General features: G+C 48.5%; 1 long non-coding RNA gene across 9 annotated transcripts; it reads right to left on the bottom strand.

Annotated features, from left to right (window-relative positions):
* Positions 1–1,249: 1,249 nt before the first annotated feature.
* On the bottom strand, positions 1,250–27,290 carry LOC105234695. 9 transcript variants are annotated; one of them, XR_004619719.1, is made up of 5 exons: positions 26,869–27,290; positions 25,986–26,771; positions 13,237–13,430; positions 5,047–5,101; positions 1,250–2,812 (listed from the first exon to the last, which is right to left on the bottom strand). It is a non-coding gene; the product is annotated as an uncharacterized LOC105234695 (long non-coding RNA). The 9 variants fall into 9 exon arrangements; XR_004619717.1 differs by lacking the exon at positions 13,237–13,430 and adding an exon at positions 24,474–24,643 and having other exon boundaries at positions 1,251–2,812; XR_004619720.1 differs by lacking the exon at positions 13,237–13,430 and having other exon boundaries at positions 1,251–2,812.
* Between the last annotated feature and the right edge of the window lie 484 nt (positions 27,291–27,774).

Here is a 27,774-nt window from a genome sequence, read left to right as displayed (position 1 = left end):
CAGAACCCGCCTTTGCTGGCGACGCCATCTCAGACTCCAGCCTCCAGATCTGTGAGAAATACCCTTCTGATGTTGACAAGCCACCCCATCTACGGTGCTCTGTCAGAGTGGCTCCAACCGACCGACACGCAAGGGTCCTCAAAGGCCTGTAGGATCTGGTTCTTTCCTCCACATTTTCTGTCTTGGAGTATGACGCCAGGTCAGTGCCAAGGAGAGACAAAGAGAGGTTGTCTGTTGACCAGAACACGAGAGGAGCTTGCCTCTCCCACCCAAAACAGCCAGAACAGAACATTCTTTTCCTGAAACGGTGACCAAGTGCATGAGGAGATCCCGGCTCTTGCGATCACTGCAAACATCATTATTCTAGAACAGTGAGTGTGTTAGGACTATTGCTGGCTTGTTTGGTGTTTTGACTCGATAATTGTACTGTTTTGAGTGGTAGTTTTATACACAGGAAGCAGGCTACCACCAGCTTCTTGTCTCCCAAGTGTGACGGAAACACAAAATGATGGAGGCTCCCTGCCCTTGGTCACCCGACAGGTGGCACCAAGGTGGACTTGAATCCCTTAAAGACAGCCTTGGAGGAGGAGACGGTCCAGGCTGGAGGGAGCTGACGTGAGGCCGCGAGGGTCTCCGTAGCAAGGCTCACCCACAGCTGAGTCCAGCTCGGGGCCCAAGGGCCCTGCTCCCCACGCTTGGAGCTCAGCTCACAGGGAGCAGGGACAGGGGCCCACCTGTGTAGGACCAGGGCCAGGCCTGAGGACAAGGCGGAGGGCTCTTGCCAGGCCGGCTGGAGCCGTATTCTTAGCTGGCTCCGTGTTCCTGTCATGGAGACTGAGGACAAAAGACAGAAAGCCCAGCAGGGCTTTTCGGGGTCCATGCGGCACGCCCAAGCAGCCCAAGCCGCTTTTCGTCTGGTTTTCTTTCTTTCCTGGGAATGTTCTGTAATGGCTGGAGCCCACTGAGAGCAGTACGGCTATTTTAGGGCTTTTGTCAGGTGTCAATTTTAATATCAAAAGTAATATAAAAATATATTTTATTAAAATGGAAATAGTTTGGAAGTATTTGGGGTAAAAACATCCCCCTCTTCCACAATTCCACTCCCCTTCTCATATTAAACTCTATGATGATTTCAATATGAATTTTTCTAGCCTATTTTGTAGGCACATACCTCTAGAAATGTGGGCATGCAAACACACACGTAAGAGATGCATACATTAATTATTCTTTATTTACTCTTCGCAAAACAGAAGTCTTGGCTGTGTAATTCTCTGGAAGTATGTATTGGCCTACCTCTCTCCTTTAAGCGTTGATGTAGTCATGTGTCGTATGGATGGACCATCAACCACCGAGTTGTAAATCTGTGGATGTTTTCCATTTATTTGTGTATCATTCATTCATTTACTTTCGCTGTTATTAATATTACCATAGAGAACATCTTTGGGCATATATTTTTAAATATTTAATGGCATCCTTCGTTATGCAGAAGTTTAAAGTTTAACGTAGTAGATTGCAAGAGAAACTCAACTTGAACCTATTTCGGCAATTCATATAACTGAAAAATTCAGAGGTCAGTCTCCAGGTACTGATAGATTCAGGGGCTCAAACAGTGTCATCGGGATCCTGTTACTTGCACTCTGTTCATCATAGTGTCATTCTTGGGCTCTCTGGAGTGATAAGAGGGCTTCTGGAAGTTCCCAAACCAGCCATATTTCTAGTCTACTTAAAAATTTGACTAGATTAATGAAACCTCAGTCTAGAAATGGTTTAAACACTGATGCCCCCCACTCCCCCGCCCCCAACACATAGCAAGAAGGCTAAAGGTAGTTAGCTCTGAGTGTGATTCCGTAACAAAATGTGAGGTCCAGGTGGATTTCTATGCAGTTCTGTCAGCCTCTCAAGTGTAGTCCTCACATGGCGGCTGCATCTCTAAGCCTGTTGTGTTCACACATAGCATGCAGTGAAGCAGGCAGGGAAACTTCTCGTCAGCACGTCTCTGTTTCAGCAGATCTGGCAAATCTTTCCCAGGACCGCCCCCTCCTCACCCACGCCCCTCAACAGGTGCTCCTCGGATTCCACTGGCTACAGCCAGTCATGTGCCCATGGCTCACTGCAAAGGAGGATGGGAGAGCAAGTCACGGGCCCCCTCTAGACTGGGCCCCACTTTCTCTCCACTCTGTCATCCTCTCCGAGTGAACAGTGGAAAGGACTTGTTAATGAGCTCTTTTCCTTTTCCTCTGCATTTCCCTTGTTCTCACCCCCTCACACTTGTGCCAAATTGTCCCTTTGTCTGGTAGGAGAGAATTCACGGTCACTGTTGGCCAAGTTGAGTGCCCATTAAAGCCACAAATACTTTTAAAGACCTCACTTCCAGCCTGTGCCTCCACAGGGCCTCTGCAGAGGTCGGTGTCAGCATGAAGGTTAATGACATCTCCCATCTTCTAGCAGAAGTTCTGTTTCTGCTGTCCTAAACGGAAGACATCCAGTGTTGCCTTATTCTCCCTCCCCACCTATTAGCTGCTTTTGAACAATCAGAGCTGCACAAAGGCTTGAAATTCGTGTGTTCAGCATGGGCTCAGCAACACAAGCCATTTGAATGTTCACAGCTTTAAAATGACTTGGCAGTCTGTTTCTAGAATGTCCTGTGGTCTGAAAGGAGGTGAAAACATGCCGCATATGTTAGTGATCCATTGATTGTTTCTGGAGCGAGGTAACCTTTGTGACCAAATTGAGGGAACGACTGGGACCTGAGCAATCAAATCAGCCATTAAGAAGCCTGCCTAGTTCCCAGGCCTGCTGTACGTCGGGATTCCTGGGGAGAAAAATGAAAGGGAAGGCGGTTTAGCCATAAATGCAGGGGACGTGCAATCAGGCTGGACAAAGGTTGGCGAGGTTGAGGACTGTTCATTGCACTGGTGATCTGTGACTTTCCCTAACCCCCTCCTGGGTTAAATACAGGGGAGCAAAATGCAAAGGGACATGGGGACTTGGAGACCAGGAGACACTGTGCAAGGTACCTGTCCTGCCATCTCCTGCCACTGTCGATCTCAGCACAGCAGAGGCACACGCGTGTGGTCGGGCAGATACGGAGGAAGGACCCTCTCAGTTCATCTCTTCTCAGTAAGAGATCCTGTGTCCATGACTTCCTTCAGGCCAGGTCTAAGGAGTCCCTGTTCCCAGGCCAGCCACTAACTGTGACTGTCTAATTCAACAGCAATGTCATGGGAAGAGTGGACAGCAATTACTGGAACTTTATATCAAACCAGAAACGATGGATTAATAAGCGGTAACGTGTATTGAACCTCAGGCATATTGGGTATTTTAGATGAAGTTTTATTTAGCAGAAAGCTCATTTTTACTCTTAAAAATGAAAGCACAATTTTGTGGAATACATCCTTTGTTTAAAAATCTAAATTTGAGGAGTGTCTAGGTGGCTTAGTTGGTTAAGGATCTGACTCCCGATTTTGGCTCAGGTCATGATCTTAGGGTTGTGAGATCGAGCCCCGTGTCAGGCTCCATTCTGGGTGTGGAGCCCTCTTAAGATTCTCTCTCTCTTCCTCTGCCTTTGCCCCTCTCCTCCTCCCTCTCTAAAAAACAAAACAAAACAAAGCAAAACCTAACTTTGAGAAAGACCCACACATATCAGAGAGGTGTGAAGATGTTCATCGAACCGCTGCTTGTTTTACAGAAAACGTCAGGACACATACCAGTTTCTTACTACTGCATGTGTAACAGATTACCACGAGCGTGGTGTCTCAAACACGAATTTATTCTCCCACAGTTGTGGAGGTCGGAAGTCCAGAATGGGTGGGCAGGGCTGCTCTAGGGGACAATCCATTCCCCTCCCTTTTCTGGCTTCCAGAAGCCACCTGCGCTCCTTGGCTCATGGTCCAGGCCCCACGTTCATGCCCAGCAGAGCGGCCTCTTCCCATCTCTCTCCACTTCTGAGGTCACACCCCCTTTTCCTGACTCTGACTCCCCCGCCCTCTTATGAGGACCCTTGAGATTACACTGGGCTCACCTGGATCTTCCAGGTTACTCTTCCAAGCTCAGGGCTTTCAAGTTAATCACACGTACCAAGTCCCTCTTGCTATGGAAGGAAGTGTATTCACAGGTCCTGGGGGTGAGGGTGTGGACAGCTTTGGGGGGCTGTTACTCGGCTGACCACAGAAGAATATGCATCCGTCAGGATAGACAAGATGCCGCCCCAGGAACACACAGCACCCGAGCCCCGGGGCTTAAACAGGGAAGGTCGATTCTCACTCATACTCCACGTCCCTCTCGGGCAGGTGGGAGCTCTGCTTTATGTCGTCCCCACTCAGGCAAGGGAGGGCGGCAAATGAGGCAGGTTCTTAGCGTCTGCCTTGGGGGGTGTGGGACCTGTGCTCACATTTCATTGGTCAAAGTAAACCAGGTGACCGTGACCACCTGCAGAACAGGGCAGAGAAGGGCATGTGCCGTCTGCCCAGAGGGAAGAGAACTGGAAATAGTCTGAAGCAAACGGCCACCTCACAACCTAGACACTCATCTCTCAGCGGAGGCAGTGTGACCTGGGGTTTCTCTGCGTTGTGTGTACTGTTCAGCAGACTGGGGGTGAGGGATCCCTGTGCGGCTGGGTGGACAGGCCTCTAGTGCATGGACCTGAGGGAGGAAAAGCGAAGGGCAGGACCTCACGGGATGGGAGGGGCTGTCTGTGTAAACATGTGTCCACAAAAATACCGTCTTGTCTTTGTGCAGAGTCATGTCTGCAGTATCTGGGAATCCGTTCTAGAAGCCGGCCCTCGGAGAGCAGCATGGTGACCATCTCTAAGGAGGGGTCAAGCCCAGGGCTGGGAATCGTTAGTGAATGCTACCTGTATTTATAACGTTTACATTTTTTAAAAAGGAGACCACCTTCAATATTTCTTATTTAAATAAGAATTAATTTTAACTTGATTTTTCCATAGCCCGAGGAGAATGCAGAGACCCTGCCTCCCATCCCATGGCTTCACCCAAAGCCCCAGCCTGGGGCAGGAGTGCCAAGACTCAGCCCTGCCACTTACTTACTCTGTGTCCTTGGGCAAGTCAGTTGGCTTCTCGGTGCCCCAGTTTATTTTTTCACCTATGAAATAAGATACGGTGGTCAGAATTCTCCATTGTGCCCCATTGCCCTGCCCTGCCCTCTTTCCAGGATCAAACTAGATGTCACATATGAAAGCATTTTGTGCAATTTTGTATAAAGCACTCCAGAAATTATTTTATTATTAATACATTGGTATCTAAGTATTAATAATAATGAGATGACAGTCATCCTCAATCATCCAATTGCATTACTAACATTATTGACAATTATTATTAACTAGGTAAAGGGATGACATAAATATATAACTAGAATGAAATTCAGGTCGAGAACATTGACCTCTCTGGGACAAAACACCTTGTCTGTAAACTCAGCTACTGCCCGACTAGACTCCCTGAATGCGAGTGCATTTCCCCCAAGGAGCCGCTGCCCTGGGCCAGGAACGTTCTGTGAGCTTCCTGTGTCTGCACAGGTGGAAGCAGCTGAGACTCTAGCAGTCGGCCATCTGGGCAAAGATGAGTTCCCGAGAGCCCCCGTGGGCCTCACCGATGACGGACTGAACCTGGCGCGTAACTGGGGGCCCCCTCTGATCCTGGAAGGAAACCCCGTAGGGCCGCAGCTGCCTCGGATCTCCTTGAGCTTGGAGACAGGGAGGGGGCACGAGGGAGCTCTTCCTAATGTAAACATCCTCAGTCCCCCCCCATCCACCACCGTGTTTCTTATTTTCCACGGGGTGGGGTTGACCATGAGCGGACACACCTTCTCCTTGATTCTGAGTAACGTCCCTGAATCGCAATTGTGGCATCTGGCCACATGGAGTCTGGGTGGCATGTGGCTCCCATGGGCTGGCTGGTGGAGGGGCAGCTGCCATCGCAGATAGGGCCCGTGTCTCCCTGTGCCCAGCCCCGAGCCCCTGGCCCACCTGGCTTCTCTCTGCTCAGGACCTGCCCAGTGCCAAGGGTATCGGAACGGGCCACCTCTAGGTTGCAGGTGGCTTCCCACAGTGGTGAGGTCTGAGCTAGTCCTCCAAGTGTGGCATGAAGCCCAAGGGAAGGGTCAAAGCTCGTGCATAAAGGCACAAATGCACGGCTGGATGACAGCCACTTAGAAGGATTATGCCCCAGCCATCATTTTTAAAGTGTTCTTTTAATTTTGAAATATTTTGAACAGATAAAGATAAACTCAGCCAAGTGTTAAAAGTTAAACAGAGAAGAGGCTGATTTAGAAATGTGGAAAGATTCACACTACTGATATTTCAGTTAAGTTCTGGGATCCTTTGAGGAAAAGTTTGCTGATAAGAGTTTCTATAATTTCATTAACTCTCGGGAGACAACTAATATAGATGTGATCTTCCTCTTTCTTCCTCTTTTATTTCTTATTTTTTTAAAGATTATTTGAGAGAGAGAGAGAGAGAGAGAGAATGCGCATGCAAGTGGGGGGAGAGGAGAGGGAGAAGAATCTCAAGCAGACCCCACACTGAGCGCAGAGCCTGACTCCGGGCTTGATCTCACAACCCTGAGATCATCACTTGAGCAGAGATCAAGAGTTGGCTGCTTCATGGACTGAGTCACCCAGGCGCCTCCTCTTTCTTCCTCTTCCTCTTTTAAAAGAAATAGGTGCTTTGCGCCATCCCCACCCCTGTCTCCTTTGCATTTGGGTTCTTGGGAAGAGCCCACATCTCAGGGCCTGCAGAGAATTCCTTTTCCACTGCCCGTGTCACCTGTCGTGTGGCGTTGTATGAATCAGGCTGAGACAACGACCCCTAGCTATGGCCTCCCTCCATTGAGCGCTGGTGGCTGTGTCTTGCCTGACGCTGGGCCGGTGGCAGGTGGTTCCCTCCTGCCCAGCTCTGGGGTGGGCCTCTCAGGGAACAACTGGTCTCCAAGCCCCTCCAGGCTGCCGTGGCATCAGTCTTTCAGATCCCCCAGATTCAGGGGCGCTGCCGCTGTTAATGTCGCAGATTTAAGCCATCGCTGATACAATAAGCCAACACCCAGGGCACAGAGTGACGCCCATAGAAGCAGATGCGCCAGGGTGACGTCGAGGCGGTGGAGCTCGTGACTCTGGAGACAGGCAGCTTGGGTTTGAATCCCGATTCTGCTGTTTCACTCTGTGACCTGGGGCAAGAGAACCCCTCTCTGCACGCCCTGGGCCCTTGTCTGCGGAGTAGGAGAGTAACAGTACCCACCCGTGGCATTGATAGGTGGCTTCTGGGAGATACTTCTGAGAAGCAGGCTTGCCACAGGGGGTACGTTATATAAGGTTTGTCAAGAGAACCCCCAAGTCGTCTTGTCTCCTGTGTGTTACTGACCCTTCAGCGGCCCCTAAAGCAGAAAGGTCTCTCCTCAGTGTTGTTTCACTTCTCCGATCCAGGGAGAGGGCAGATGGGGCCCCTGCCAAGAGCCACACAGCTGGGGTATAGGCAGCTGGACTCCAGCCCAAGTCCTGGACCCGACTCCACAGCCGTGACTTTCCCCAAACATGCACCCCTCCCGCTCCCCCACCCCCGTGTTATTCCGTCACTCTAAGAAAATAAATAACAGAGCCAGGCAGAGCTCGCTGGACGCCCTCCGCTCTATCTGCTTGCCAGCATCTGCTTCATAAACTGTTGGACGTCCATGTTCATTTTCCTTATTGCTGTTAACCTCGCCTTCCAATTATGCAAAACGTTCGGGCACAGCAGCCCCTTATTCCCGGGGCCCCGTCTTTGGCTGACATTTGCTGCTGTGTATCTTGGCCTTGACTGACAAAGGCAGTGACTTCTCACGTCGGCCTCATTTTCTTCAAAGTGCAAGCGACTCCATGACCAGACGAGTGTCTGGGGGGCCCAGGAGCTCCAGAGGCTGTGGAGCCAGCAAAGGAACACTTAGTAAAAAAAAAAAAAAAAAAAAAAAAAGTCAAGGCTGAAACTCTAGGTTTACTTGGTTTCTTCAAAAAAACAAAGATGGGGAGAAACTAAGGGAAAAAAATGTTTCATGGAACTCTGTGGTTTTGGCTCTTTTCCTTTTATGGGCATTCTAAAGTTCATGTGACCCATTTCACTTGGCATCTGAGGCTCCCAGGATGGCTCTGTTATACCTGGTTTCCCAATTAAACCTTGAATCATTCATTCATTTAAGATCTAGTTACGACTGTCATGTTTCAGCCACTGTTCTAGGCTCGATGTATAAAGTGGAAGACCGATGAAAGTCTTGACACTGTGGAGCTCACCTTCTGGTCAAGGACGATCAATAAAAAGATGACATGTATCTAGAGTGAATCAGGAGTAGGCTGGTGCTAAGGAGGAAAGTGTGGCAGGGAATGGTGGGGTTGCAGTCCAAGGGGGACTCCTCGGAGGAAGCTGACATGGAACAGAGACCTGAAAGCCGAGAGGGAGGGAGAGAGGCTAATGTCTGGGGGAGAGAGTATATTCCAGGCAGTGGGAACAGCAAGTGCAAAGGCCCTGGGACAGGAGCATGTCTGGCATGTCTGAGCAGCAGAGAGTGACCAGTGTGGCCAAGCAGAGTGAAGAGGGAGACCGGTGTACAGAAAAAGCCAGAGGGATGAGGAAATTAGACCACACTGGGCCTCGTAGGCCATGGTGAGGATTTGGATTTTATCTGAGTGAGGAGGACTTTGGGGGATTTTGAACAGAGGAACATGTATGAGTTTTCTATTATTGTGCTATTTGTTACCATATAGCAAATGACCACCAATTTAGTGGCTTAAAACAACACAAATTCATTTTCTCGGTTTCTGTGGCCTGGGAGTCAAACGCTTTTAGCTGGATCCTCTGCTCAGGGTCTCACTAAGATGAAGTCAAGATGCCGGCTGGTTGCGACCTCATCTAGAGTATGTATTAGGAAACGGTCTGCTTCCAAACTTCCTCAGACTGTTGACAACATTAATTTCCTTGTGGCAGAAGGACTGGGGTCCCTATTGTCTTGCTGTTAGCCGGACACCACTCTGAGCTCCTGGAGCTTGCCGTCAGGTCCTGGTTACCTGTCCCCCTCCATCATAGCTCATATCTGCTTCAGGGAGATCCTAACACCTTTAAAGGGCTGACCTGATTAGGTGAGGCCCACCCAGATCCTCACCCTTTTGATTCATTCAAAGTCAATGGATTAGTCACCCAATCATGCGATGCTATCCCACCATCTTCCCAGTTTTGGCCCTACTTTAGGGGAAGGGATTACATACCAGGGAGGCAGGAATGTGGGGGCCATCTTAGAAGACTTCCTGTGACAGAATGAGTGATTTGACTTAAAATTAATAGGATCACTGAGACCATTGCATTAAGAGCAGACTGGTGGAAGGGCCAGGGCAGGGGGCAAGGGCAGATCCTGGGAGATCAGTGAGGGAGAAGAGAGTTGTAACAGTGGCTTTGACCAAGGTAGTAACGATGGGGTGACAGAAATGGTTGGAGCCTGGCTGTAGAGGTTGTGAAATGGATTGGATATTTTTGTAAAATAGATTGAGAAAAACGTTAAGTCCGACGCGAGTCTCAGGGACGGCTCCAAACTCGTTTGGTCTGAGAAACTCGAGTTTTGAGCTGTGACAGCTTATCAAATTTATCAAGAAGTCTACAGGTTTCCAAAGGGTTAGTTTTGTGCTCAGGGAACTCGAGGCAGATCCTTTCTCCTGCTTTGCGATTTCTTCATAAAAATAGCAATGTATTATCTATGCAGATGGAACTTGTGTCATTAGGGTCCCAAACAGCCATTTTCATCTTTTAGGAAAACAATATAGAAAAAGTGAGATCGCCTTCAACTTCATCAGGTGTCGTTCCTCCCCCCCTCTCCCCGCTCACCCCCCAGCTCTTGGTTCCTGAAAAAATTGCCGCACAAGACAATCAGTGACAATAATTCGGGGAAGAGCTTCAGAGAGGCCAGGAATTGGCTCGCTTTGCTGGTTTTGACTCGAATTAGATGGAAGACAGATGAGTCGAATCAGGTCTGTTATGCAGCAGAAAGTATTACGATGGCACATGGAGCGATAAAGGTGCAAAAATTGAGCAGAAACATATGTTCTTCCGAAATTAGCTGTTAGCTACGTACCTTTCTCTCGTTGATGTTATCGCTTTGAAATCCAATATTATCCGAGGGAAAGGCAACAGGGCCGCTGGCCGTCGGATGACGAGCTGTCTTACACTTCATCGGATCCACTCATGGACTGGACACGCGGCTTGTCCTGCTCAGGACGACAAGAGGAATGAGATCTCTGCTTTTCCTCATGCTGCATTACAGAAGAGGGGCCAGCTTGGTGCGCCGATCGCAGGGTGTGCGGCCGTTCAGTACGGGCAGGACGTCGGCACAACGTTCTGGGTTTTTCCAAGTACAAAAGGCAGACGGCTAAAGCCGACACCACCGCTCTGGACTCTGGCGCCCACGGCTTCCTCCCATGACCACGAGATGTTTCCTGGCAGACGACACGGCGCCGTTGCTACCTGATGTCTTCTTCTCTTTGCAAAATGATGCTGCTGTATTAATTTCAGACGCGAGTTTGTTAAGGGTGCACTTGGCGATCCACTGCACGTCGGGAGCACGTCTTAGCAAGAGCGGATGCGGCCAGAGCCTCTCCCTCCCTCAGAGAAGCCTGCGTGCGCTGGGAGAGGGGGAGGCTGAGCTGCTCTTTGTTCCATCCCCAGTGTCTCCTTGACCCGCAGATGAGGGGTTTCCTACTCTGAGGCCTCTGGGCTGAAATTCTAATAGTAAAGGGACAGAAAGTAGCTCAAATATTAAACCACAGACGGCCTGCCATGTTTACTCGAGTGCTGGAATTTCTCAGTCGTGCCGGAGGAAGGGAGGAGGTCAAGTCCGCTGGCTCAGCAAACCATCATCTCTAGGTGTTACTGATCAGAGGCAAACCCCGAATGTGAGCAGAATTCAAAGGGGCTGCTGAGCGGGGAGGGGGGGCTTCAGTGTCTTGCGCTGCAATTGTGGTTTTCGGTCTTTATGTCTCTTAGTGAGACAGCGCCTGGAGGAAGAGACTCGTGTCCTAGTGCCTCATTCATCCAGGAGTTCTCCATGTCCAGCGCGGTGCCGGGTACCTCGGACACTCAGCACCTGGGGCGAGCAGGTGTCCTGGTCTGAATGGGGAGGTCCCAGCATGCTGCCGCTTGCCTCCGTCATTAACAGCAGCCCCTTCCAATCCCACCGATTATTAGGCCTCAGAACTGCCCTCTCACTAAACTAAGCAGAAGGCATTCACTGCAAGGCTATGGAGTGCCTTTATCAAGAGGTAATGTCTTGCCTTAGGTGATGAAAAAGTCAGTCACAAGTAGGGGGTTGTGGTTGGGGGATAAGTCCAGTTTGCCCAGTAGGGTTCCCGTTTATGCCTGTTGTTCTGGCGTAATTGTCCAGAGTGTCCCTTTTGCTCTCACACGTGTCCTGTGGACAGGATGTTATGTGGTCATCTTAGACACTCATTGGGTGCAGCTATATTCAGACATCAAATTCAGTGGTCATCAGGACATACAGGTCTTGGCTTCACTCTCCAGGACCAAATGGGGCCAGAATGGCCCGGGGATCCTCTTTTTGGGAGGTGGGGTTTAAACAATGGGCTATGGGGGCTCCTGGGTGGCACAGCGGTTAAGCGTCTGCCTTCGGCTCAGGGCGTGATCCCGGCGTTACGGGATCGAGCCCCACATCAGGCTCCTCCACTAGGCGCCTGCTTCTTCCTCGCCCACTCCCCCTGCTTGTGTTCCCTCTCTCACTGGCTGTCTCTGTCTCTGTCAAATAAATAAATAAAATCTTTAAAAAAAAAAATAAACAATGGGCTATGGTCGGCCTGTTTTCTAGTAGCTTTCACAAAAGCCTAAGATGAACTTTGATTGGATCAGCTTAGGTCACATGTCCACCCAGAAATGAATTCCCGTTGCCAGGGCAACACTGGTGCTGTTCGGTTTAACCTGGCTCATAGGTCCCACCTCCCGAGGCTGGGGTGCCTTCCCCCCGCACAGCAGATCGACTGGGAATTATCGACGGCAGGATAGAATCTTCTACATGAAAATCAAGTTGTTGTTATAAACTGCCCCCAACAGAATAGGGGCCCCTTTGAGACAGGGATTTCTGTCCATTTTGTTCGATGTTATCCTTTGAGCTTCTAGAATTGTACTTGCTTATACTAGAAGCTCTTTAAACAGCTGCTGAATAAATAAACACTGAGAAGACAAATCGCAAGTTTTCTCGATGCAGTCTCATCGTTGCAGATGCTTCACGAAGCAGCCTTGAAATAAAGGTCAACACAACGACCTTCCCCAAGATAATCATCCTTCGGCGTGGGAGAAACGTTTGAAAGCACTGACCCGTGGCCCCTGTGGGTCTCTCATACGCTGATGGTAAGACCCTCCCCAAATCTCAAGCACTGGACTTTCTCAGGCTGTGTTTACAGCAATTCCAATGATGTTTACAAGCCCTGTTTACCAGAGGACAGTCCCTCTTCTAGTGAAATCAGGGCGCCGGGCAGGAAAGAACTCACAGGAAGCTGGTGTCTCAGAGCCTTCCCTGTGAACTGCACACTTGGAGGATTTTCTCCTTTGAGCGAATAATGAACTCTGGTTCCCCCTGGGAGTTGAGCTGAAGCACTTACTAGAAGCTCTTCAAGGGCAGGGATTAGGTCCCTCCGTTCCTTGCACAGTGCCTGGCACCCAGAAGGGGTTGGAAAATGTGACCTTGTGGCTGAGAAGGTGGATTGGATCTGCTGTAAACCGCCCACCGGCCATCCTGGGCACATTCCAGGGACAGCTGTATCCATCGGCCAGGTTCTTGCGGTCGCAAGCAACAGAAGCTGCCTTGGGTCAGCCTTATCAAAACAGGAATCTATGGAAGGATGTGGGGTGACTCTGAAAAGAACAGGAAGGGCTGGGAGGCCAGCTCTGAAGGACAAGAACTGGGTCAGTTTGGGGGTCCAGGGAGCAGGAACTCCTGGGCAATCTCTTCTGGGCTTGTGTTTTGGGGTGATGACCCCAAATCATTCTTGTATCTTGCATCAGTCATCCCAAGATGAGAGAAGATTGAGCTTCAGCCTCATGTCGGCCCTCTGGCCAGAGCGCCGTGATCAACCGCTCTGTCCAGATGGCGGCAGGGTGTGTGTGGAATGCTCAAGGGAAAAATGGAGGTCCCAAGGCAGAAGAGTGGGAAACTGAGGCTGGCCAACCCCCAGCAGCAGAAACCCACCCCAACCAATTTTTTTGTTACCATCTAAGGATCCTCGCAGCCTTGGATGGGCCTGGCACTTAGTAGGTCTTCAGAAAATGTTGACTAGGCCCAACTTCTACCTCTGAGTTGGAATTGTGTCTCATTTGTTTCTGTTTCTTCAGTGGCCATCTGAGTTCTGGCCACAGAACGGAGCCCACTACGTGTTTGTTGAACAGATGAATGATCAGATGAGTCTGTTCAAGGGGGAGAAAGCTCCAGTCAGACCAACATACTTATCTTTGAGGGATGAGAGAACACTTCACAGGTGTTCAGAAAAATATATTCAAAACTTGGGAGCAAGGTATCAAGATGATTGTGAGATCTTTTCATGTCAGGGTTGAGGGCACCGTCACATGCCCGTGGGAAGGGACATCTGAGGCCAAGGAAATGGGACTTTGACTTCCTACGACTTTTGGCTACAGCTCAGACATTTCACAAGGCTGGAAAGGTAGAGGTTAACACATAGAAAACTGATAATATACAAGATGTCTGTTTCCTGTCTGATGGTACTAAAGATAACCCAAAAACTGTAGTTCTGTTGCCCAGGGAAGTCCTGACGTGGCTGCGTCTAACGTAGCCTCGTACCGCACCATCCTTCTGTTTCACCGACCAGACGCTTGTTCTCAGATCCTGCTGTGAACCACCTATGACGTCCTATGAATACCATCATTGAGGAGTTAAATAGATTTGACAAATGGTCACAATGTAATGCAGTTCATCAAAATTATGTTTTTAACATTTTGAGGATTATACTTTGACATACGCTCGCACGCACACACACATCCCCCCCTTCGGGAAACTAGAATCGCTCTCTTCTAAAACTGAACGGCTTTCGTTACACGAAAGTAGCACGTTCATGGCAAAAACACCTTTTCCTGGAATAACATCTGGAATTTATTCTGTGACTTTCCTCGACCAAACGTTAGCTCCAGCCTCCCAATCTCTCTCCGTCGGGGAGTTGGGAATTTAACACGGCATTTGTCACCACCCCGTTGCCAATTTTTGAAAGCTATGTGACTGTGGTCAACAGCAGAGCTGGGACGGCTAGGCTGAGAGAATGACTGGGGAGGGGACATCTGTCATGATGTGCAGTCATCCAGAACGTCTAGAAAGCCTTTCTACATTCGGGGGACTATTTCCCCTGATGTGTCTGCACATCCTCAAAAGAGAAGCCAGAAACCCACCTTCCCAGTCTCCCCCGCAGCCAGAGAGCAGGTATGTGACGGGGATCCCACCGGTCAGCTGGGAACCAAGAAGACTGGAGTGCCGAGGAGAGAGGTGGGCGAGGGGTGGCAGGGGCAGAGTGCATTCTGGGGTGGGTGGCCAAGAGATCTGGGGTTCTCAGAAGCAACCCGGGAGGCAGAAGGCTGTCCCCTTGTACCCCGTGCCCAGCACCAGTGACATGAGCTGCAGGCTCTGTGCCCAACGCCAGGGACGAGGAGCTTGCTTGCTCCTGGTTACAACCTCCGAGTCGGATTCTCTGGTTTTGTGGAGACCCTGGGAGCCGCTAAATCTCTGGCCGAAACAAGGAAAGGGGTTCGAAATATGCCACCTCTAAATACACAGCTCTGGTATATTGATGATTCTGAGCTGAAGGCATTTGTAAAAGCACAGTTGCAAGACGGGCTCTCTGCCTTCCCATTTTTGCCTAAAAGCAGGTCATAAAATTTCCCATGAGAAAGATGTCCTCCCTGCAGGGAGAAGAGCATTCTTATCACCAGAGCCTGGGAGTCCATGCCAGAATGGATCTGTCCAAACAAACCTATGAACATAACCTTTATCTTCCATTAGTTTCTCCCGTATACTTCCTAATCACCGTCTCACAATTTATTGCCTCTAGTCCGAGCCGCTTTGTCTTGTCACATCCCTACTATTTATCGTTCTTTGTTTAAAAAGGGGTATAAGCTTTCGGGCCTAGTGGCGTCTTAGAGTCTTTATTTTATTTTATTTTTTTTGGAAGACTCCCATGTGCACGTAAAAATATTAAAATGTGTACGCTTTTCTCTTGTTAATCTGTCTTAGGTCAGCTTAATTCTTAGGCCCCGCCACAGAATCTAAGAGGATAGAAGGAGGTTTTGCCTCCCCTGTGCTAGCTGGAGTGGATTCTGTTGTCAGCAATTCAGACCCACGCCTGATCCAAACTGTGAATAATTGGGGGGTGGGGACCTCAGAGGTGCCTGGATCAGAGATCGCTGGGGAGAGGGACAGGAAGCTCACTCTCCTGGATGTGTTCTAGCATAGTTGGGGTTTTTCATGGGACTGAGTGAAGCTTTGCGGTGCCGACAGATGACTTTGCTGACCATGCCGATAAACTTTCACCCTGTGACGTAAGCAATATCTCAACTCTAATTATTCTTGAAGTTCCATCCAGCTCTTTGACTTCCTGATTCTATGATGCTTCTTAGCAAGTGCATGCCAGTGAAGGTTATCTGAAGTTTGACGTCTATGAGTCTTAGAAGAGTGACAGGGAATTCTCCAGGGATTAGCATCCCGCCACCTGGCATGCCAGCAGGGGTTAGCAAATTAAAAATACATAGATTCAAAAATTTGATGATCAGGAAATTACTCCTGAGATGAGCTTTCTTGTTATTGACTTCAAAGAAGGGTTTGTTATTATGGCAAAAGGAAAACAATGCATTATAATTTTATGTTTTCCATGCAAATGGAAAAGTAGCAGAAATATCTGTCATTTCAGTTCAAGGGAGGACTCACTTAGCGACGGAAGAAATGTACACACTGTCACATAGGGAGATAGAGACTCGCGTACCCTCTGCCATCATCAGGATACAGCACGGCTTCATCAGCCTCGAAATCTCTGTGCGGCCCCCTTATAGTCCACCCCTCTTTTATCCCCCACCTACTGCCAACCACTGATCTGATCTCCGAACTCTGAAGCGTCCGTCTCAGGAATGTCCTATAAATGGCATTCTACGGCACGTGACTTTTTAAGCCTGGCTCTTCTTCTTAGCAGAATGTCTGTGAGATCCGTCCAGGCGATGCATCAACAGTTATTTTCCCCCTTTTTGTTGCTGAATGGTATTCCACAATCTGGACACGGCAGTTCGGGTTTGTTTCCGTAATCCACCCACTTCTATTGGGATCATTCCCACTGCTCGATTAATAGGAATAACGCTGTGAGCACTGATGTCCACGTGTTTGCATGGACATGTGTTTCCACTCGTCGTGGCTTGTGACTGCAGGAGCAGGGGTGCTTTCCTGGAAAATATATGGGGAATATTTTGTTACTAAAAATAGTTCGAGTGAATGTGTTGGGGGGGGGGCAAAATCAACACTTGTCTTCTACACTGAGCCAAATGTTTTTTTTTTATTTAAATAAAGTCAGTTTGGGTGTTTTATCCTGACAGTTCACCAACTCTCACATCTCTGTATAGATCATTCGCTATGAGAACAAAAGCAATGGGAGCAATGGGAGCAATGGGAGCTCTGCAGTTGTGTTTCAAGCATGTTGTCCAGCTTCCATGAAGAACATATTTTCTCTATGTTTTCTCCTCCCACTTTTTAATGGATTTAAGATGAAATATACTCACAACGAGGGTGACAGTTATGTAGCTCAGATAATCCCCAAATAGCACCATGCATCCAAGCCTCACTGGTTCATTGCTAGCTGTCACTAGACTCTTTCCTATTTCTAAATTTAGATCTCTTTTGACACAGCCATTAAAGTGCCCGTCCTTGATGCCAGCACTTTTAAATGCTTCTTTCCTGTGCATCAGATTCAATACTGGGGAGCAGCTCTGATTTGCCAAAGTCAGCAGCTATCTCGTCTCTGACACATCTAATTTTTTTTTTCCTGGAGGAAACTTGAACACCAATCAACTTTAGGGCAAAAGTTTAGAGGGATTCATGGGCTTTTAATGTGTCCATCTATAGGATACGGTGGGGGAAGATACTGGGTGCAGTAAGCAGAATGGGCAACGGTAAGTTGTAGTAACAACACCGAAATCTCCATTGGCTTAACACAACAAAAGTCTTCTCACTCCCACTGTGTGTGTAATGTGGGCGATTTGGGGGGCTCTGTTCATCATAGGCATTCAGTGACCCAGTCGGATGGAGGCCGCACCGTCTCAGGACACGTCCCCGTGGCCACCACGACGGCATAAGGGAGCAGAGCAGATCACAGTCCCGCTCTTGCACGCTTCTGCTGGGACACAGCATGTCACTTTCTTTTGAATCTCATTGGCCGGGAGTGGTCACGTGCCCATAGGCGGTGGGGGAGTCTGAGCCTCCCGTGGGCCTGGAAGAAGTGGGGCGCCAGGGCTGTTGGGGAGCCCCGGCAATGTCTGTCAAGAGGAGTGTGGGGCGTGCAGAGGGGAAAATCGACTTAATAAACAACTTTACTCATGTGATGATTTTCTCTTTGACTCTGGATCTCAGCAAATTATTGGGTCTCCGTGTTGATCGGTTAAAGGGAAGTATTATTTGAGGTTGGGCATTTTTTTTTGCACTCAATCTCTTATAATCTGATTTTTGTCTGCACGAAAGCATTAGCATACATATTCTGGGCTCAGAGCCAAGATGAGTCATTTTGTCTGTTTCCTCGTCTCCATGGTGCCCCGGTCCCTGCCAGAACCAAACAGCCACCCCAGGCAGGAACTGCGCCAGGGATCCTGAACCCCCTCCAAGCCTGGTGCCCGGTCACCCCTCCTGCTCACGGGATGGAGCCCACCCTCCACAAACGCCACCGGCGGGGCCAGGCGCCAGGGACAATGCTTCCTGGAATCTGATAAATGACACCTGGTGCCCTGCCCAGACCAACTTTTCATCACCTTGGAAGAGGGATGGGCTTGGGACCTTTCAGTCTCCACGGAAACCCTCAGGCAGGCTTTGGTTATAACTGGGTGGGATTATTGTTAACACACTGCTGGGTGGACCCCACCCCCACCTCAGGCTACGTAGAGATTAGAGAGGCTGAAAACGCAAAATGAAAATGTCAGATTTCTAATGGGGAGTAGGAAGCACTCAACTCTAACCAAGTTTTATTCTTCCTCTTCTCAAGGAAGAAAGACCGCAGCCTGAACTCTCCCGCCCTCTGCAGCATTCCATAAATGCATGAATTAAAAGAAGAAGAAGAAGAAGAAAAAAAAAAAAAAAACCCAAGGCAACCAGAATTTCTTCGCCTGAAGTGTTTTACTTTTCTATAACTTTGAGGTCAGCGCACATGAGTTTCTAAGACTCATCTCTGGTGTGAATGAGGGAATCCAGGAGACGGACACCTCCTGAAAGTGGGAAATAAAAGAAAATGCAGTCTATCAACCAGCCACAATTGATTCCATCAACCATCAAAACTTTGATCAGAATATTTGCTCAGTAAAATGACCACGTTGACCGATTCTTCTTACTCTGAAAGAGGCAGTTTCGAATTCGCATGGCTCCAATCAAGATTCACGTCATCGTTTGCAAGTATTTCTAGGTGTAAACATTTTCATTGAAGAAAACCCATTATAAAAATTCAATTTGTGAAATAAACCAGAAACAAGAGCTGCTCTGGGGGTGAGCCCTGCCCCCACACCCACCCAACCGTGGTCCCTGAATCCTGCAGACACAGTTCACACATTTTAAGAATCTTATGCACAGACTGAGGGCAGAGAGCATTCGAGAGCATTTGGAGTTTTCTAGGCGACTTCTGGATCGCCACAATAACTGATGGCTGATGTCCTTTCTAGCATTTAGTGTGCGTCAGGATGCTAGACTGTCTGACTTGCAAGGGAAGAGACAAGCCCTCTAAGCAAAGAATTGTCCTGATGAGGTTACGGAATATTGGTGAGGTTCAGTGGGGTGGAGTCCGGAGCCGACGACCAAGAAAGAATTCTTGAGGTGTCTTTGGTGCAAAATTGGTGGTTTAAATGCACGGGGACAGGACCTGTGAGCAGAAAGAGCTGCTGCTGCACTGGGATTGTGAGAGGTGACTGTTATATACCACGGGGTTGGGGGAGGTAAGGAAAAAGGGAGGTTTGAGAAAGAACTTTCATATGTTAAAGAAGACTCACAGGATTCCGGAGGCCTGGCCATTGTCACGTTCAGGTTGTTTTTCCCTCTAGTAAGATATTAACATGAAGATAGTTGGGAACTTCCAGCAAGATTATAAGGACATTTAATCGTATCTACATTCCCTTCTGGAAGCTAGGTTATTGATAGAAATGCTTCGTTCTTGTAAACTGCTAAGACATTTGTAAACCGAGGGAGACTTAAGTCTTGCAGGATTGTGGTCTCTATAGATTAACTGTTTCTTTGTCCTTCAGGGCAGCCAGGAGTGCCTGAGGAATGTCACATACATCCCATGGGGGGGGGGGTTGCAGGGCGTCAGTTTCTGCTTTGTCCTCAGCTTGCCTTCTGTTCCCTCATCAGTCCTGCCCAAATGTCCACACAACCCTTGTGAAAAGAGATCCAACTACAGGCCTTACCTGCCTTTCAGGAGCAGGAGGTAAGGGTCACCCACCCAGCTTTCGCCTCAGTTTCTCTGTCAGGAGGAACATGGCACTCCTCCCACCGTAGGGAACAACAGGCCAGAAACATCTCGCCCAGCCACCACTGCTGCCAAGAGTGGCCATGGGATCTGAGTCTGGCTAATGTTAACAGGAGAGTACATTTATTCTGGGGTCTGGAGAACCTTCTAGGAAGGTTTTCATCTTCAATAAAATGGATGCACAAGAAGAAACTCTTATTTCCTGGCTTTGAAAAGCATTGGTTGAGGACAAGATGCTAGGACCGAAGCAGCCATTCCGTGATCACGAGGAGACATGCTTAAGAACCAAGCCGAGCCCGCCGGGAGGGCGGAGCAGAAAGACAAGTGTGGTAAAGCTAAATCGATCATCACTTTTGTTACAGGGGACGTAAGTATGATTCCTTAAGTTTGTGTTAATCAGATATTTGGTTACTGACATCCAAGCACAGTTGAGTGGATGTATTTTCCCACTTCAGATTCATCTAGAAGTATAGAGCAGAGCTAAAGGGGATAGTCTACACAGACGTTGACACTTTGATTTTCAGTGGGGTTTTTCTTGTTGACTCAAAGGCTGTATAAACCTTTTCCAACAGAGCAATTGATTTTCCACTTCTGCCTGAGGGTAGCTGTCTTTGTTCTGTTAAGCAGTCCAGGAGCTTCTAGTTACTAACAGCCATTCTATACTTAAACTCTTCAGAATCTTTGATCTAGTCGGCCCGCCCCAATGCAACCACGTAGAATATGTGTTGGGAGGTGACATTCACTATTGACTTCGAGATCGAGCAAATCTCCCTCCGCTTCTCTCTCCTCCCAGTATAGACCCATGTATGCCCCAGGAAAGACAGGGAGGATGGGAGCTTGTGTGGTATCTCTTCCCTCCCGGTTCCCCAATTCTGCGCTCTGTTGCACCCCCAGAGACAGACCCGTGTGGTTGTCCAGAAGCCCCCTGCTACAGTGCAGGCTTAGCCATCCCACCTGGGAGAAAGCCCCAGAAGAAGGAATCTCTGATGATGGAGCCATCAACCTCCGGGAGGTGAGGGGGCTCAGGGTTCTGCCACCCCAGGCCCGGGGATGGAGCCAGGGCAGGGACACTGGGTCCCAGCTGCACCTCTCTCTGTGAGCATCAGTGCCCCCGTGTCCTCCTGCGAAGACCTGGGGGCCCCTCACAGATCCCAGCACGGATGGGACCTGACCATTGATCTCTGGTTCTGCGCGGCTGGACCATGTCAGGTCCCTGTGGGGAGGCGGCCGCACCTGCAGCTCCTTCCTGAATCCTGACCGATGATCAATAGACAAATTACAATGCAACCCAGCGCTGGGAGGAGGAGGGCACCTACACTCCCCAACAGCACAGCAAAAATACCCACAGGGATCCTGAGAGGTGGAGCAGGGGTGAGGCGGCTGCTGGGTGGAAGGAGCGAGGCTGCTCACAGTCTGAGCTATCAAAGGAAGACACGCAGACTCAGGAGACAGAAATCATTTCAGAGCAAAGCAGACAATGCCCTGGCCAGGGGTTCTATACTCACAGCCTGATGTTTGTTTTTTTTTTTTTTTTTTAAAGAAGCATTTTATACATACAGAAAGCGTTGGGTAACAAAGCATCTGGGTACTCACTGCTCTATGATCTGAAATCTGACTTCAGAAGTGCATTTGAACCTTCCTGTAACTAACAAAGTTAGGGGAGTGGCTGCTTCTTGGGGAGAGGGAGGGAAATCCATGGGATTTATACTTTCAGTGAATTTGCTTATGCTCCCAAATGTTACATATATTACTTGGCATGAATGGTAGTATTGTTTGTATTCTTCTGCAATCTACTTAGTTTTATTTAATATAATGCCTTTGAGCTTGATTCTTGTTGATATCTACTTTTTCTAGTTTATTTTAACCTCTGTACCCATGCTGTTGTCTCCAGTCAATGGATATTCAAGCGGACTCTGTGAGTTTTACTATCACAGACAAAGCTGCAATGAACATTCTGGGGGTATTGGTCCCTGGGCATTTGCCCAAGACTGTCACTCAGGTATTTACCTGGGAAAGGAAGGGGCTTGCTTTTCTGGACAAATCAAGGGGAGATGTAGAGTGGAGGTGGGGACCCAGAGCACGGGCAGGCCATTGTGTTTGACCTCTTGGGCCATCCACTTTCGCTAAAGCCTCCGGATTTTCTTTTGGAGAATTACCCTTCCCCATTAGGTGCAGCCTTGGTGGGACTATTTGATCAAGATGGCCTTCCTGTCCCCGCAAGCCAGGGTGGGCAAATGATCCTCGCTGGGTCAGTAGGTAATTTGAATCTCTGGGTGATTTGAATCTGAGAAGGAAAAAATGCAGTCTGGAAATGACTAGACCCACAGTGGTGCCCTGAAAAAGTCATCTTTATTTCTTCTTTGTGGAACCTCAGAAATGACTCAATTCTTGCCCTTTACTTCCTTTTTGGAGCTAACCCATATCATTCCAGGAACTCCTTTCTTTAAGTCTGTGGGTTGCAACCAAAGATCCCTGACTGATACAGCCATCCAGGGACTATACCAAGAGTGGCGGGTGGCCGAGTCTTCAGTGGACCCAAGACAGAAAGGTGTTCTCTCTCCCACCATGTTCACAGCCCCGCCTTGACCCATTCAGCCTTGAAGAGGGGCTGGGCATGACCCCTTTGTGAGGCAGCCAATCCCAAAGTAGAAAAATTCATTCCCAGCCATCAATTCACATTTATCCAGCACCAGGGTTGAACTAGGCACTGTGCTGACATCCTTCACTCTTGGAGGGGCCCCGATAAAAGCTTGAATTGAATTCTCATGAGGGACCATAGTTCATCACACCGAGAAAGCTCACCTATGTGTGTATTTTCCCTGGGAAATAAATGTCTATCTAGGGCGTGTCTCAATTCCTTCATCTGCAGAGGTCTCATGCAACACTCAGTTTCCACTGAAGGATTGTTCTGCGCTCTGGCCTGTCCCAAGAATTAGGGAGAAGGAATCGTCTCATCTTCTAAGGCAGATCAGATATTTCATAAATGCGTGCCAACATGTGAACTCACCGAACACCGCTGAATCGACAGACCCCATAAACAATAAGTCAGTGATTTCAAATCCATTTTTCCAAACATGAACAGATGAGTCTGAAAGGCACAGATGACACTTTGGAGGAGGTCACTGGGGGTTACATGTATTTTGATGGCTTGATGGTAATATAAGAAAAGAACTGAACTTTTCTCACATAGGAACCTGGGCACAGTGAATAGCTGTTTTTAAACTCCTGCATCTCTCTTTATTTTTTTTTTTTTTAAAGATTTTATTTATTTATTTGACAGAGATAGAGACAGCTAGTGAGAGAGGGAACACAAGGGGGGAGTGGGAGAGGAAGGAAGCAGGCTCCCAGCAGAGGAGCCTGATGTGGGGCTCAATCCCATAACGCCAGGATCACGCCCTGAGCCAAAGGCAGACACTTAACCGCTGTGCCACCCAGGCGCTCCTCTCTTTATTTTGGAAACAGAACCTTCTTATATCTCCCCACCCCGCGCTCCACCCTTCCACATTCATTTAGAAATCCTTCCTTCCAGCTCCTTCAATCCATCTGATCTGGGGAGTCAGAGAGGCCCAAGACCCAGAACTAAGCCAATCGCAGTAGCATTTTTTCAAGGCTAAGCCAAGCAGCACATAGCTTTTCTAGAGCTAAGCCAATCATCGCGTGGTGTGCCTGGCAACAGTGGTTCATCAAAGGCGAATACATGACCCAAGGTGAGCCGATCAGAATGAGTCTCAGGACTTGACTTGGATGCTCCTGGCTCTTTTCTGCTGGGTTGAACCTGGAGGAAGGGGCTGGAGATGCCACAGACCACTTGCTACCGAGAGCCTGAGAAGGAAGCAAACCCAGCCGAGGATAGCGCCAGCACACCAGGGAAACTGCGCCTTGGACTGAGTCCAGAATCGAGCCATGCCTGAAACGAGCACAACACCCAGATGTTTTGTTTTGAGAGCCAACAAACTCTCTTCTTGCTGAAACAAGTTGGTTTGCATTTTCTGTTGCACACTATGGTAGCGAGAAGAGATCTCACTAACACCCTGGGGGGCAGACCAGCCAATGTATGGAGGCCTCAGTTTCCCCATCTAGATTAAGAGGGTTTGATCTAAGGAGCTCTGCAGCCTCTTCCAGGATCGAACCTCAGTGGAAACCGAGTGTTGTACAAGACCTCTGCAGAGGCAGCTGTGACTCTGGGCAATGTACTTAATTAAGCCCTCTGTGTCTCTGTTGTCTTCCCCGTGAAATGGACATACGGATAGCTGACCTTCATAGAATCATGAGATGTGACTGTGTTACTATCTGTTGAGTGATTGGACTAGTGGAAGCCCTCTGCCAGCGGTAGCTCTCCTTACTGTTACCGTTAAAATTTATAGTGATGATCCCTGTCTAGACCTCTCCCTCCTTTCTTGCTGGTCGCCACCATTCCCTCGTGCCTTGCTGTCTTGGTCAGCACTGCACCTTGAGACCTCTTTCTTCCTTTTTACTGTCCAAAGTTTCCTGTTCCGTGTCCCAGCACTAGGGGATTTCTCTTTCCAAGGTCACAGGTACCTAATCTGAGAAGTCAAACCAACAAATTCGTTCACGGGGTCACCTTCAGCCAAGAAGAGAGTAAAACTTTGTGCATCCCACTTCAGTTTATAAATCTCTTTAGTGATTATGATTTTTGTAATATATATTAATTGTTTTGGCTTCTCAGAATCCATTGTACTACCTTTTGGTAATCAGATCCCTGGGAACTGTCCCCCCACTCCCTTTCTCTCACCTAAATGGCTTGACCAGCCCTCGGTGTCACGTGGGGTAAGATCATCGGGGCTTTCCTTTCCCGGCAACTGTGATTGGTCCAGGGACGATCATGTGACACACTCACCAATGAGATGCAACGAGGCTGTTGCAGTGGCTTCTGGGAGTGCGGTGGACTCTTTCTTGTCTGTCCTGCGGTCAAAGACAGGAGATTTGAGGAGCCCAGAGACCAGGGGACACTTGTCAGGACCTGGTGACATCCTCTGAACCTCTGGACCCAGCTGTGCCTGAGGCGAAGAACTCCTTGCACTTCCTAGTTTCCCGATGGTATAAATTCCTTTAATTCAAAGCTTTTAACTCAATTTTTTGTTGTATGCAACCAGGAGTCCTAACTGATAAAAATCGTTGAGTTATATGATGTATGCGTTTAAAAAGTAGTATATAGTGTCTCTGCCTGGAAGGAGCCGTCAGATAGGGTTGCAGACACACGGCAGTCCAGGGAGGAAGGCGATGGTTTGTGGAGGGTCTCGAACATTATGCAGGTTAGCTGGTTACTCTCAGTCTCTAGACTCAGCTGGTTTTGTGAGAAGAGACATCAAGTTATCAATGGTCTCCCTTCATTCCTCTAGAAGGTGTCCTTCTGTGCCTTTAAGTTAGCATGCAAATAGCTTAGGGTAGTTTAATTAGGCCAACAGTGGAAAAAATGAGAAGAACGAAAAGCCTTTGGAATGTGATGATGCATGGCCAAAGGGTTTCCCAGGTGGCATTAACATCATTCAGGACTTTGATGCTGGATTCGGTGGTCTGGTTTCCCTCAACTTTTTCAAAGTTGGATCCCTGATCAGCCAAGACCCCAGATAGATGGGGAAACATTTATGTGATGGTAGGAAGATAGCTTTCTAGGCCCAAAGTGAGAATTTCAGTTACTTTACCACCATTGATTCAGAAAATCAGTGTCTGAAATGGAGATTTCAAAAAGATGTGTAAATGAGCTGTTTGGTTGACTGAATGGAGCAGAGGTTCCCACCAGCCTTCAGGGCTGGCCATTCATCAAGTCAACTGGCACATACAGGATTGTGTCTGAGTCTGGGTGTGCTTTCGCGGAATAGGGGGTCATGGCCTTTTGACTCACTAATCAGTTTCCCTGAGTTTTCTGGGCTAATGAATCACTTTCTCTGGTCTCCATTAGCTGCACATGGTGTTTCTGTTGGAACGACCTTCATGTTTACATTCTTATTTAATAGAGAGCTTTGATGGACACCAGGCCTGCTTATGGATGAGACCCCCTGACCCTGGGTCAGAGCAGGAAATGGGATTTTCAAGCAATGTCACAAAGGTCAGAGAAGGCAGGAATGAAGAAGTGATTGCAGACACAATGCTGAAAGATCTATGAGAAGTACCAAACCCGGCTGGGGGGGGGGTGTATCCGTCAGGGCTCTCCGGATAAACAGAACTAGTGGGGGATTGCAGCGTGTGTGCGCGAGGGTGCGCGTGCACGCACGTGTGTAAGATTTATTGTAAGGAATTGACTCACGTGGCTATGGAGACTGAGAAGTCCCACGATCTGCCGTCTGCAAGCTGGAGGCCCAGGAAAGCTGGTGGTGTAGGCCCAGTCTGCCTTACAAAAGCTCGAGAACCCGGCGGCCAGTGGTGCCAGTCCCAGTCCGAGGGCAGGAGAAGACTGATGTCCCAGCTCAAACCATCAGGCACAAAGAGCAAACTCTCCCTTCTTCCACCTTTTTGTTCTGTTCAGGCCCTCAGTGGATTAGATGGTGACCATCCACGTTAGGAAACAACCTGCTTGCCTCCATCCACCGATTCAAATGCGAATCTCATCTCCCCTCAAAGACACACCCAGAAATCACGTTTAATTAACTATCTGGACGCTCCCTGAACAGTCACGTTGCCCCATAAAATTAACCATCACAGTAATGAATTCCCGGGTCCTCGCTGAAGGCAAGTCAGAGGAGAAAATGCATCTTTTTTTTTTCAGTTTGTAACATTTATTCCAAAAGGCAGATGCACAGATTTGACTTGATCAAAGCCTGCGGGTTTGGGAGATGAAAAGCCGTTACAGAAATGAGCTGGAAAGACAACAACGGTGCTTCCCAGATTTCACACTGGAAGTTTCTGATTTTGCGAAATGACTCTGGGTGCGACCAGGACAGGCGGGTTCCACTTCGGTAACGGGCATGACCCAGATCTCAGCGGTTCCCAAGAGGAGACAGTTCATTCTCTCAAAGGCCTCATTTCCATCTCAGGGACAGCTGGGACTTCTGCACACCGGGACCCAGGCTCACAGAGGAAGAAGATGCTATGACTTAACGGAGACTGGGTTTGAAAAGATTTGCCCAAGGGGGACACGACCACTGCCTCCCCCATGTTAGAGGCGAAGTTAGTCACATGACCGCACCTACCTTTCCAAGGAGACGGGGAAGAGTCTGGCGGGAGACAGGAGATATTCGGAGATCGGCCCTCAAAACCACCACACCCCAGGATGGGCGGCATTTGTAGCCTGTGGGGCCCGAATCCCTCTCTTGGGACAGCGGAGCTGCTGGTGGGCCCAGGCCTCCTCGCTCCTGGGAGAGGCCAGCCCACTCACTACCCAAGATCTCGAGGTCCTCCATGACCCAGGCTTCGCTCTCATCCACGTTGTATCATTCTCATGAATTGACACAAATGCAGATTATTTGTGAAAAATCAGCCCTGAAGAAAAAGCCAGTGTCGAGTCATGGAAGGAAAGTGCAAGAGGAGAGGTTTAAAGGAATTGTGCTCTCAGCAAACAGCTCTTCTGAAAAAAAAAAATTGAGAGTCCAATGCAAAGGACAAACATGACAAAGTTGTGTAAATGACAGAGCAGTGTGAGTATAGATAATGGTGATATTTTGGAATAAAACTGCTGCATCATCCTTATAAATGTTCTTTTAAATCCAGCGAAAGCTAAATATGGCTCTTTCTTACTCACTGTCCTTTTAAAAATGTACTGAGTTTTCTTCACCATTAGAAACGTGTATCATTCCCCTTTCTCCTTGAAAGATCTCTTCCACTTGCCCCGATACTTTATTTCAATATATATTTCAATATATTTTTATCCTGTCAATTACTTTACTTATAAATTAAGCAAGTTTAAGATGTCACCTGGATCGAGTTCTTGTTGGAATGATTAGTAACACCCACCTGATCACAACAGCACAAATGTAGAGTAAATCTGGATAAGTCGTTATGAGGCATCTAACAACATTTTCTGGAAAATGCACGTCATAGGGGGTGGGTGGAGGGAGTCCTAATTAGAGGGCACTTGTCCCAGACCCCAGTATTGCAAG

This window comes from Ailuropoda melanoleuca, chromosome 13, assembly GCF_002007445.2.
Source record: "Ailuropoda melanoleuca isolate Jingjing chromosome 13, ASM200744v2, whole genome shotgun sequence".
NCBI lineage: Eukaryota > Metazoa > Chordata > Mammalia > Carnivora > Ursidae > Ailuropoda > Ailuropoda melanoleuca.
The sequence above is the reverse complement of the archived record's forward strand: the minus strand, read 5'-3'. Positions and strand labels throughout refer to the sequence as shown.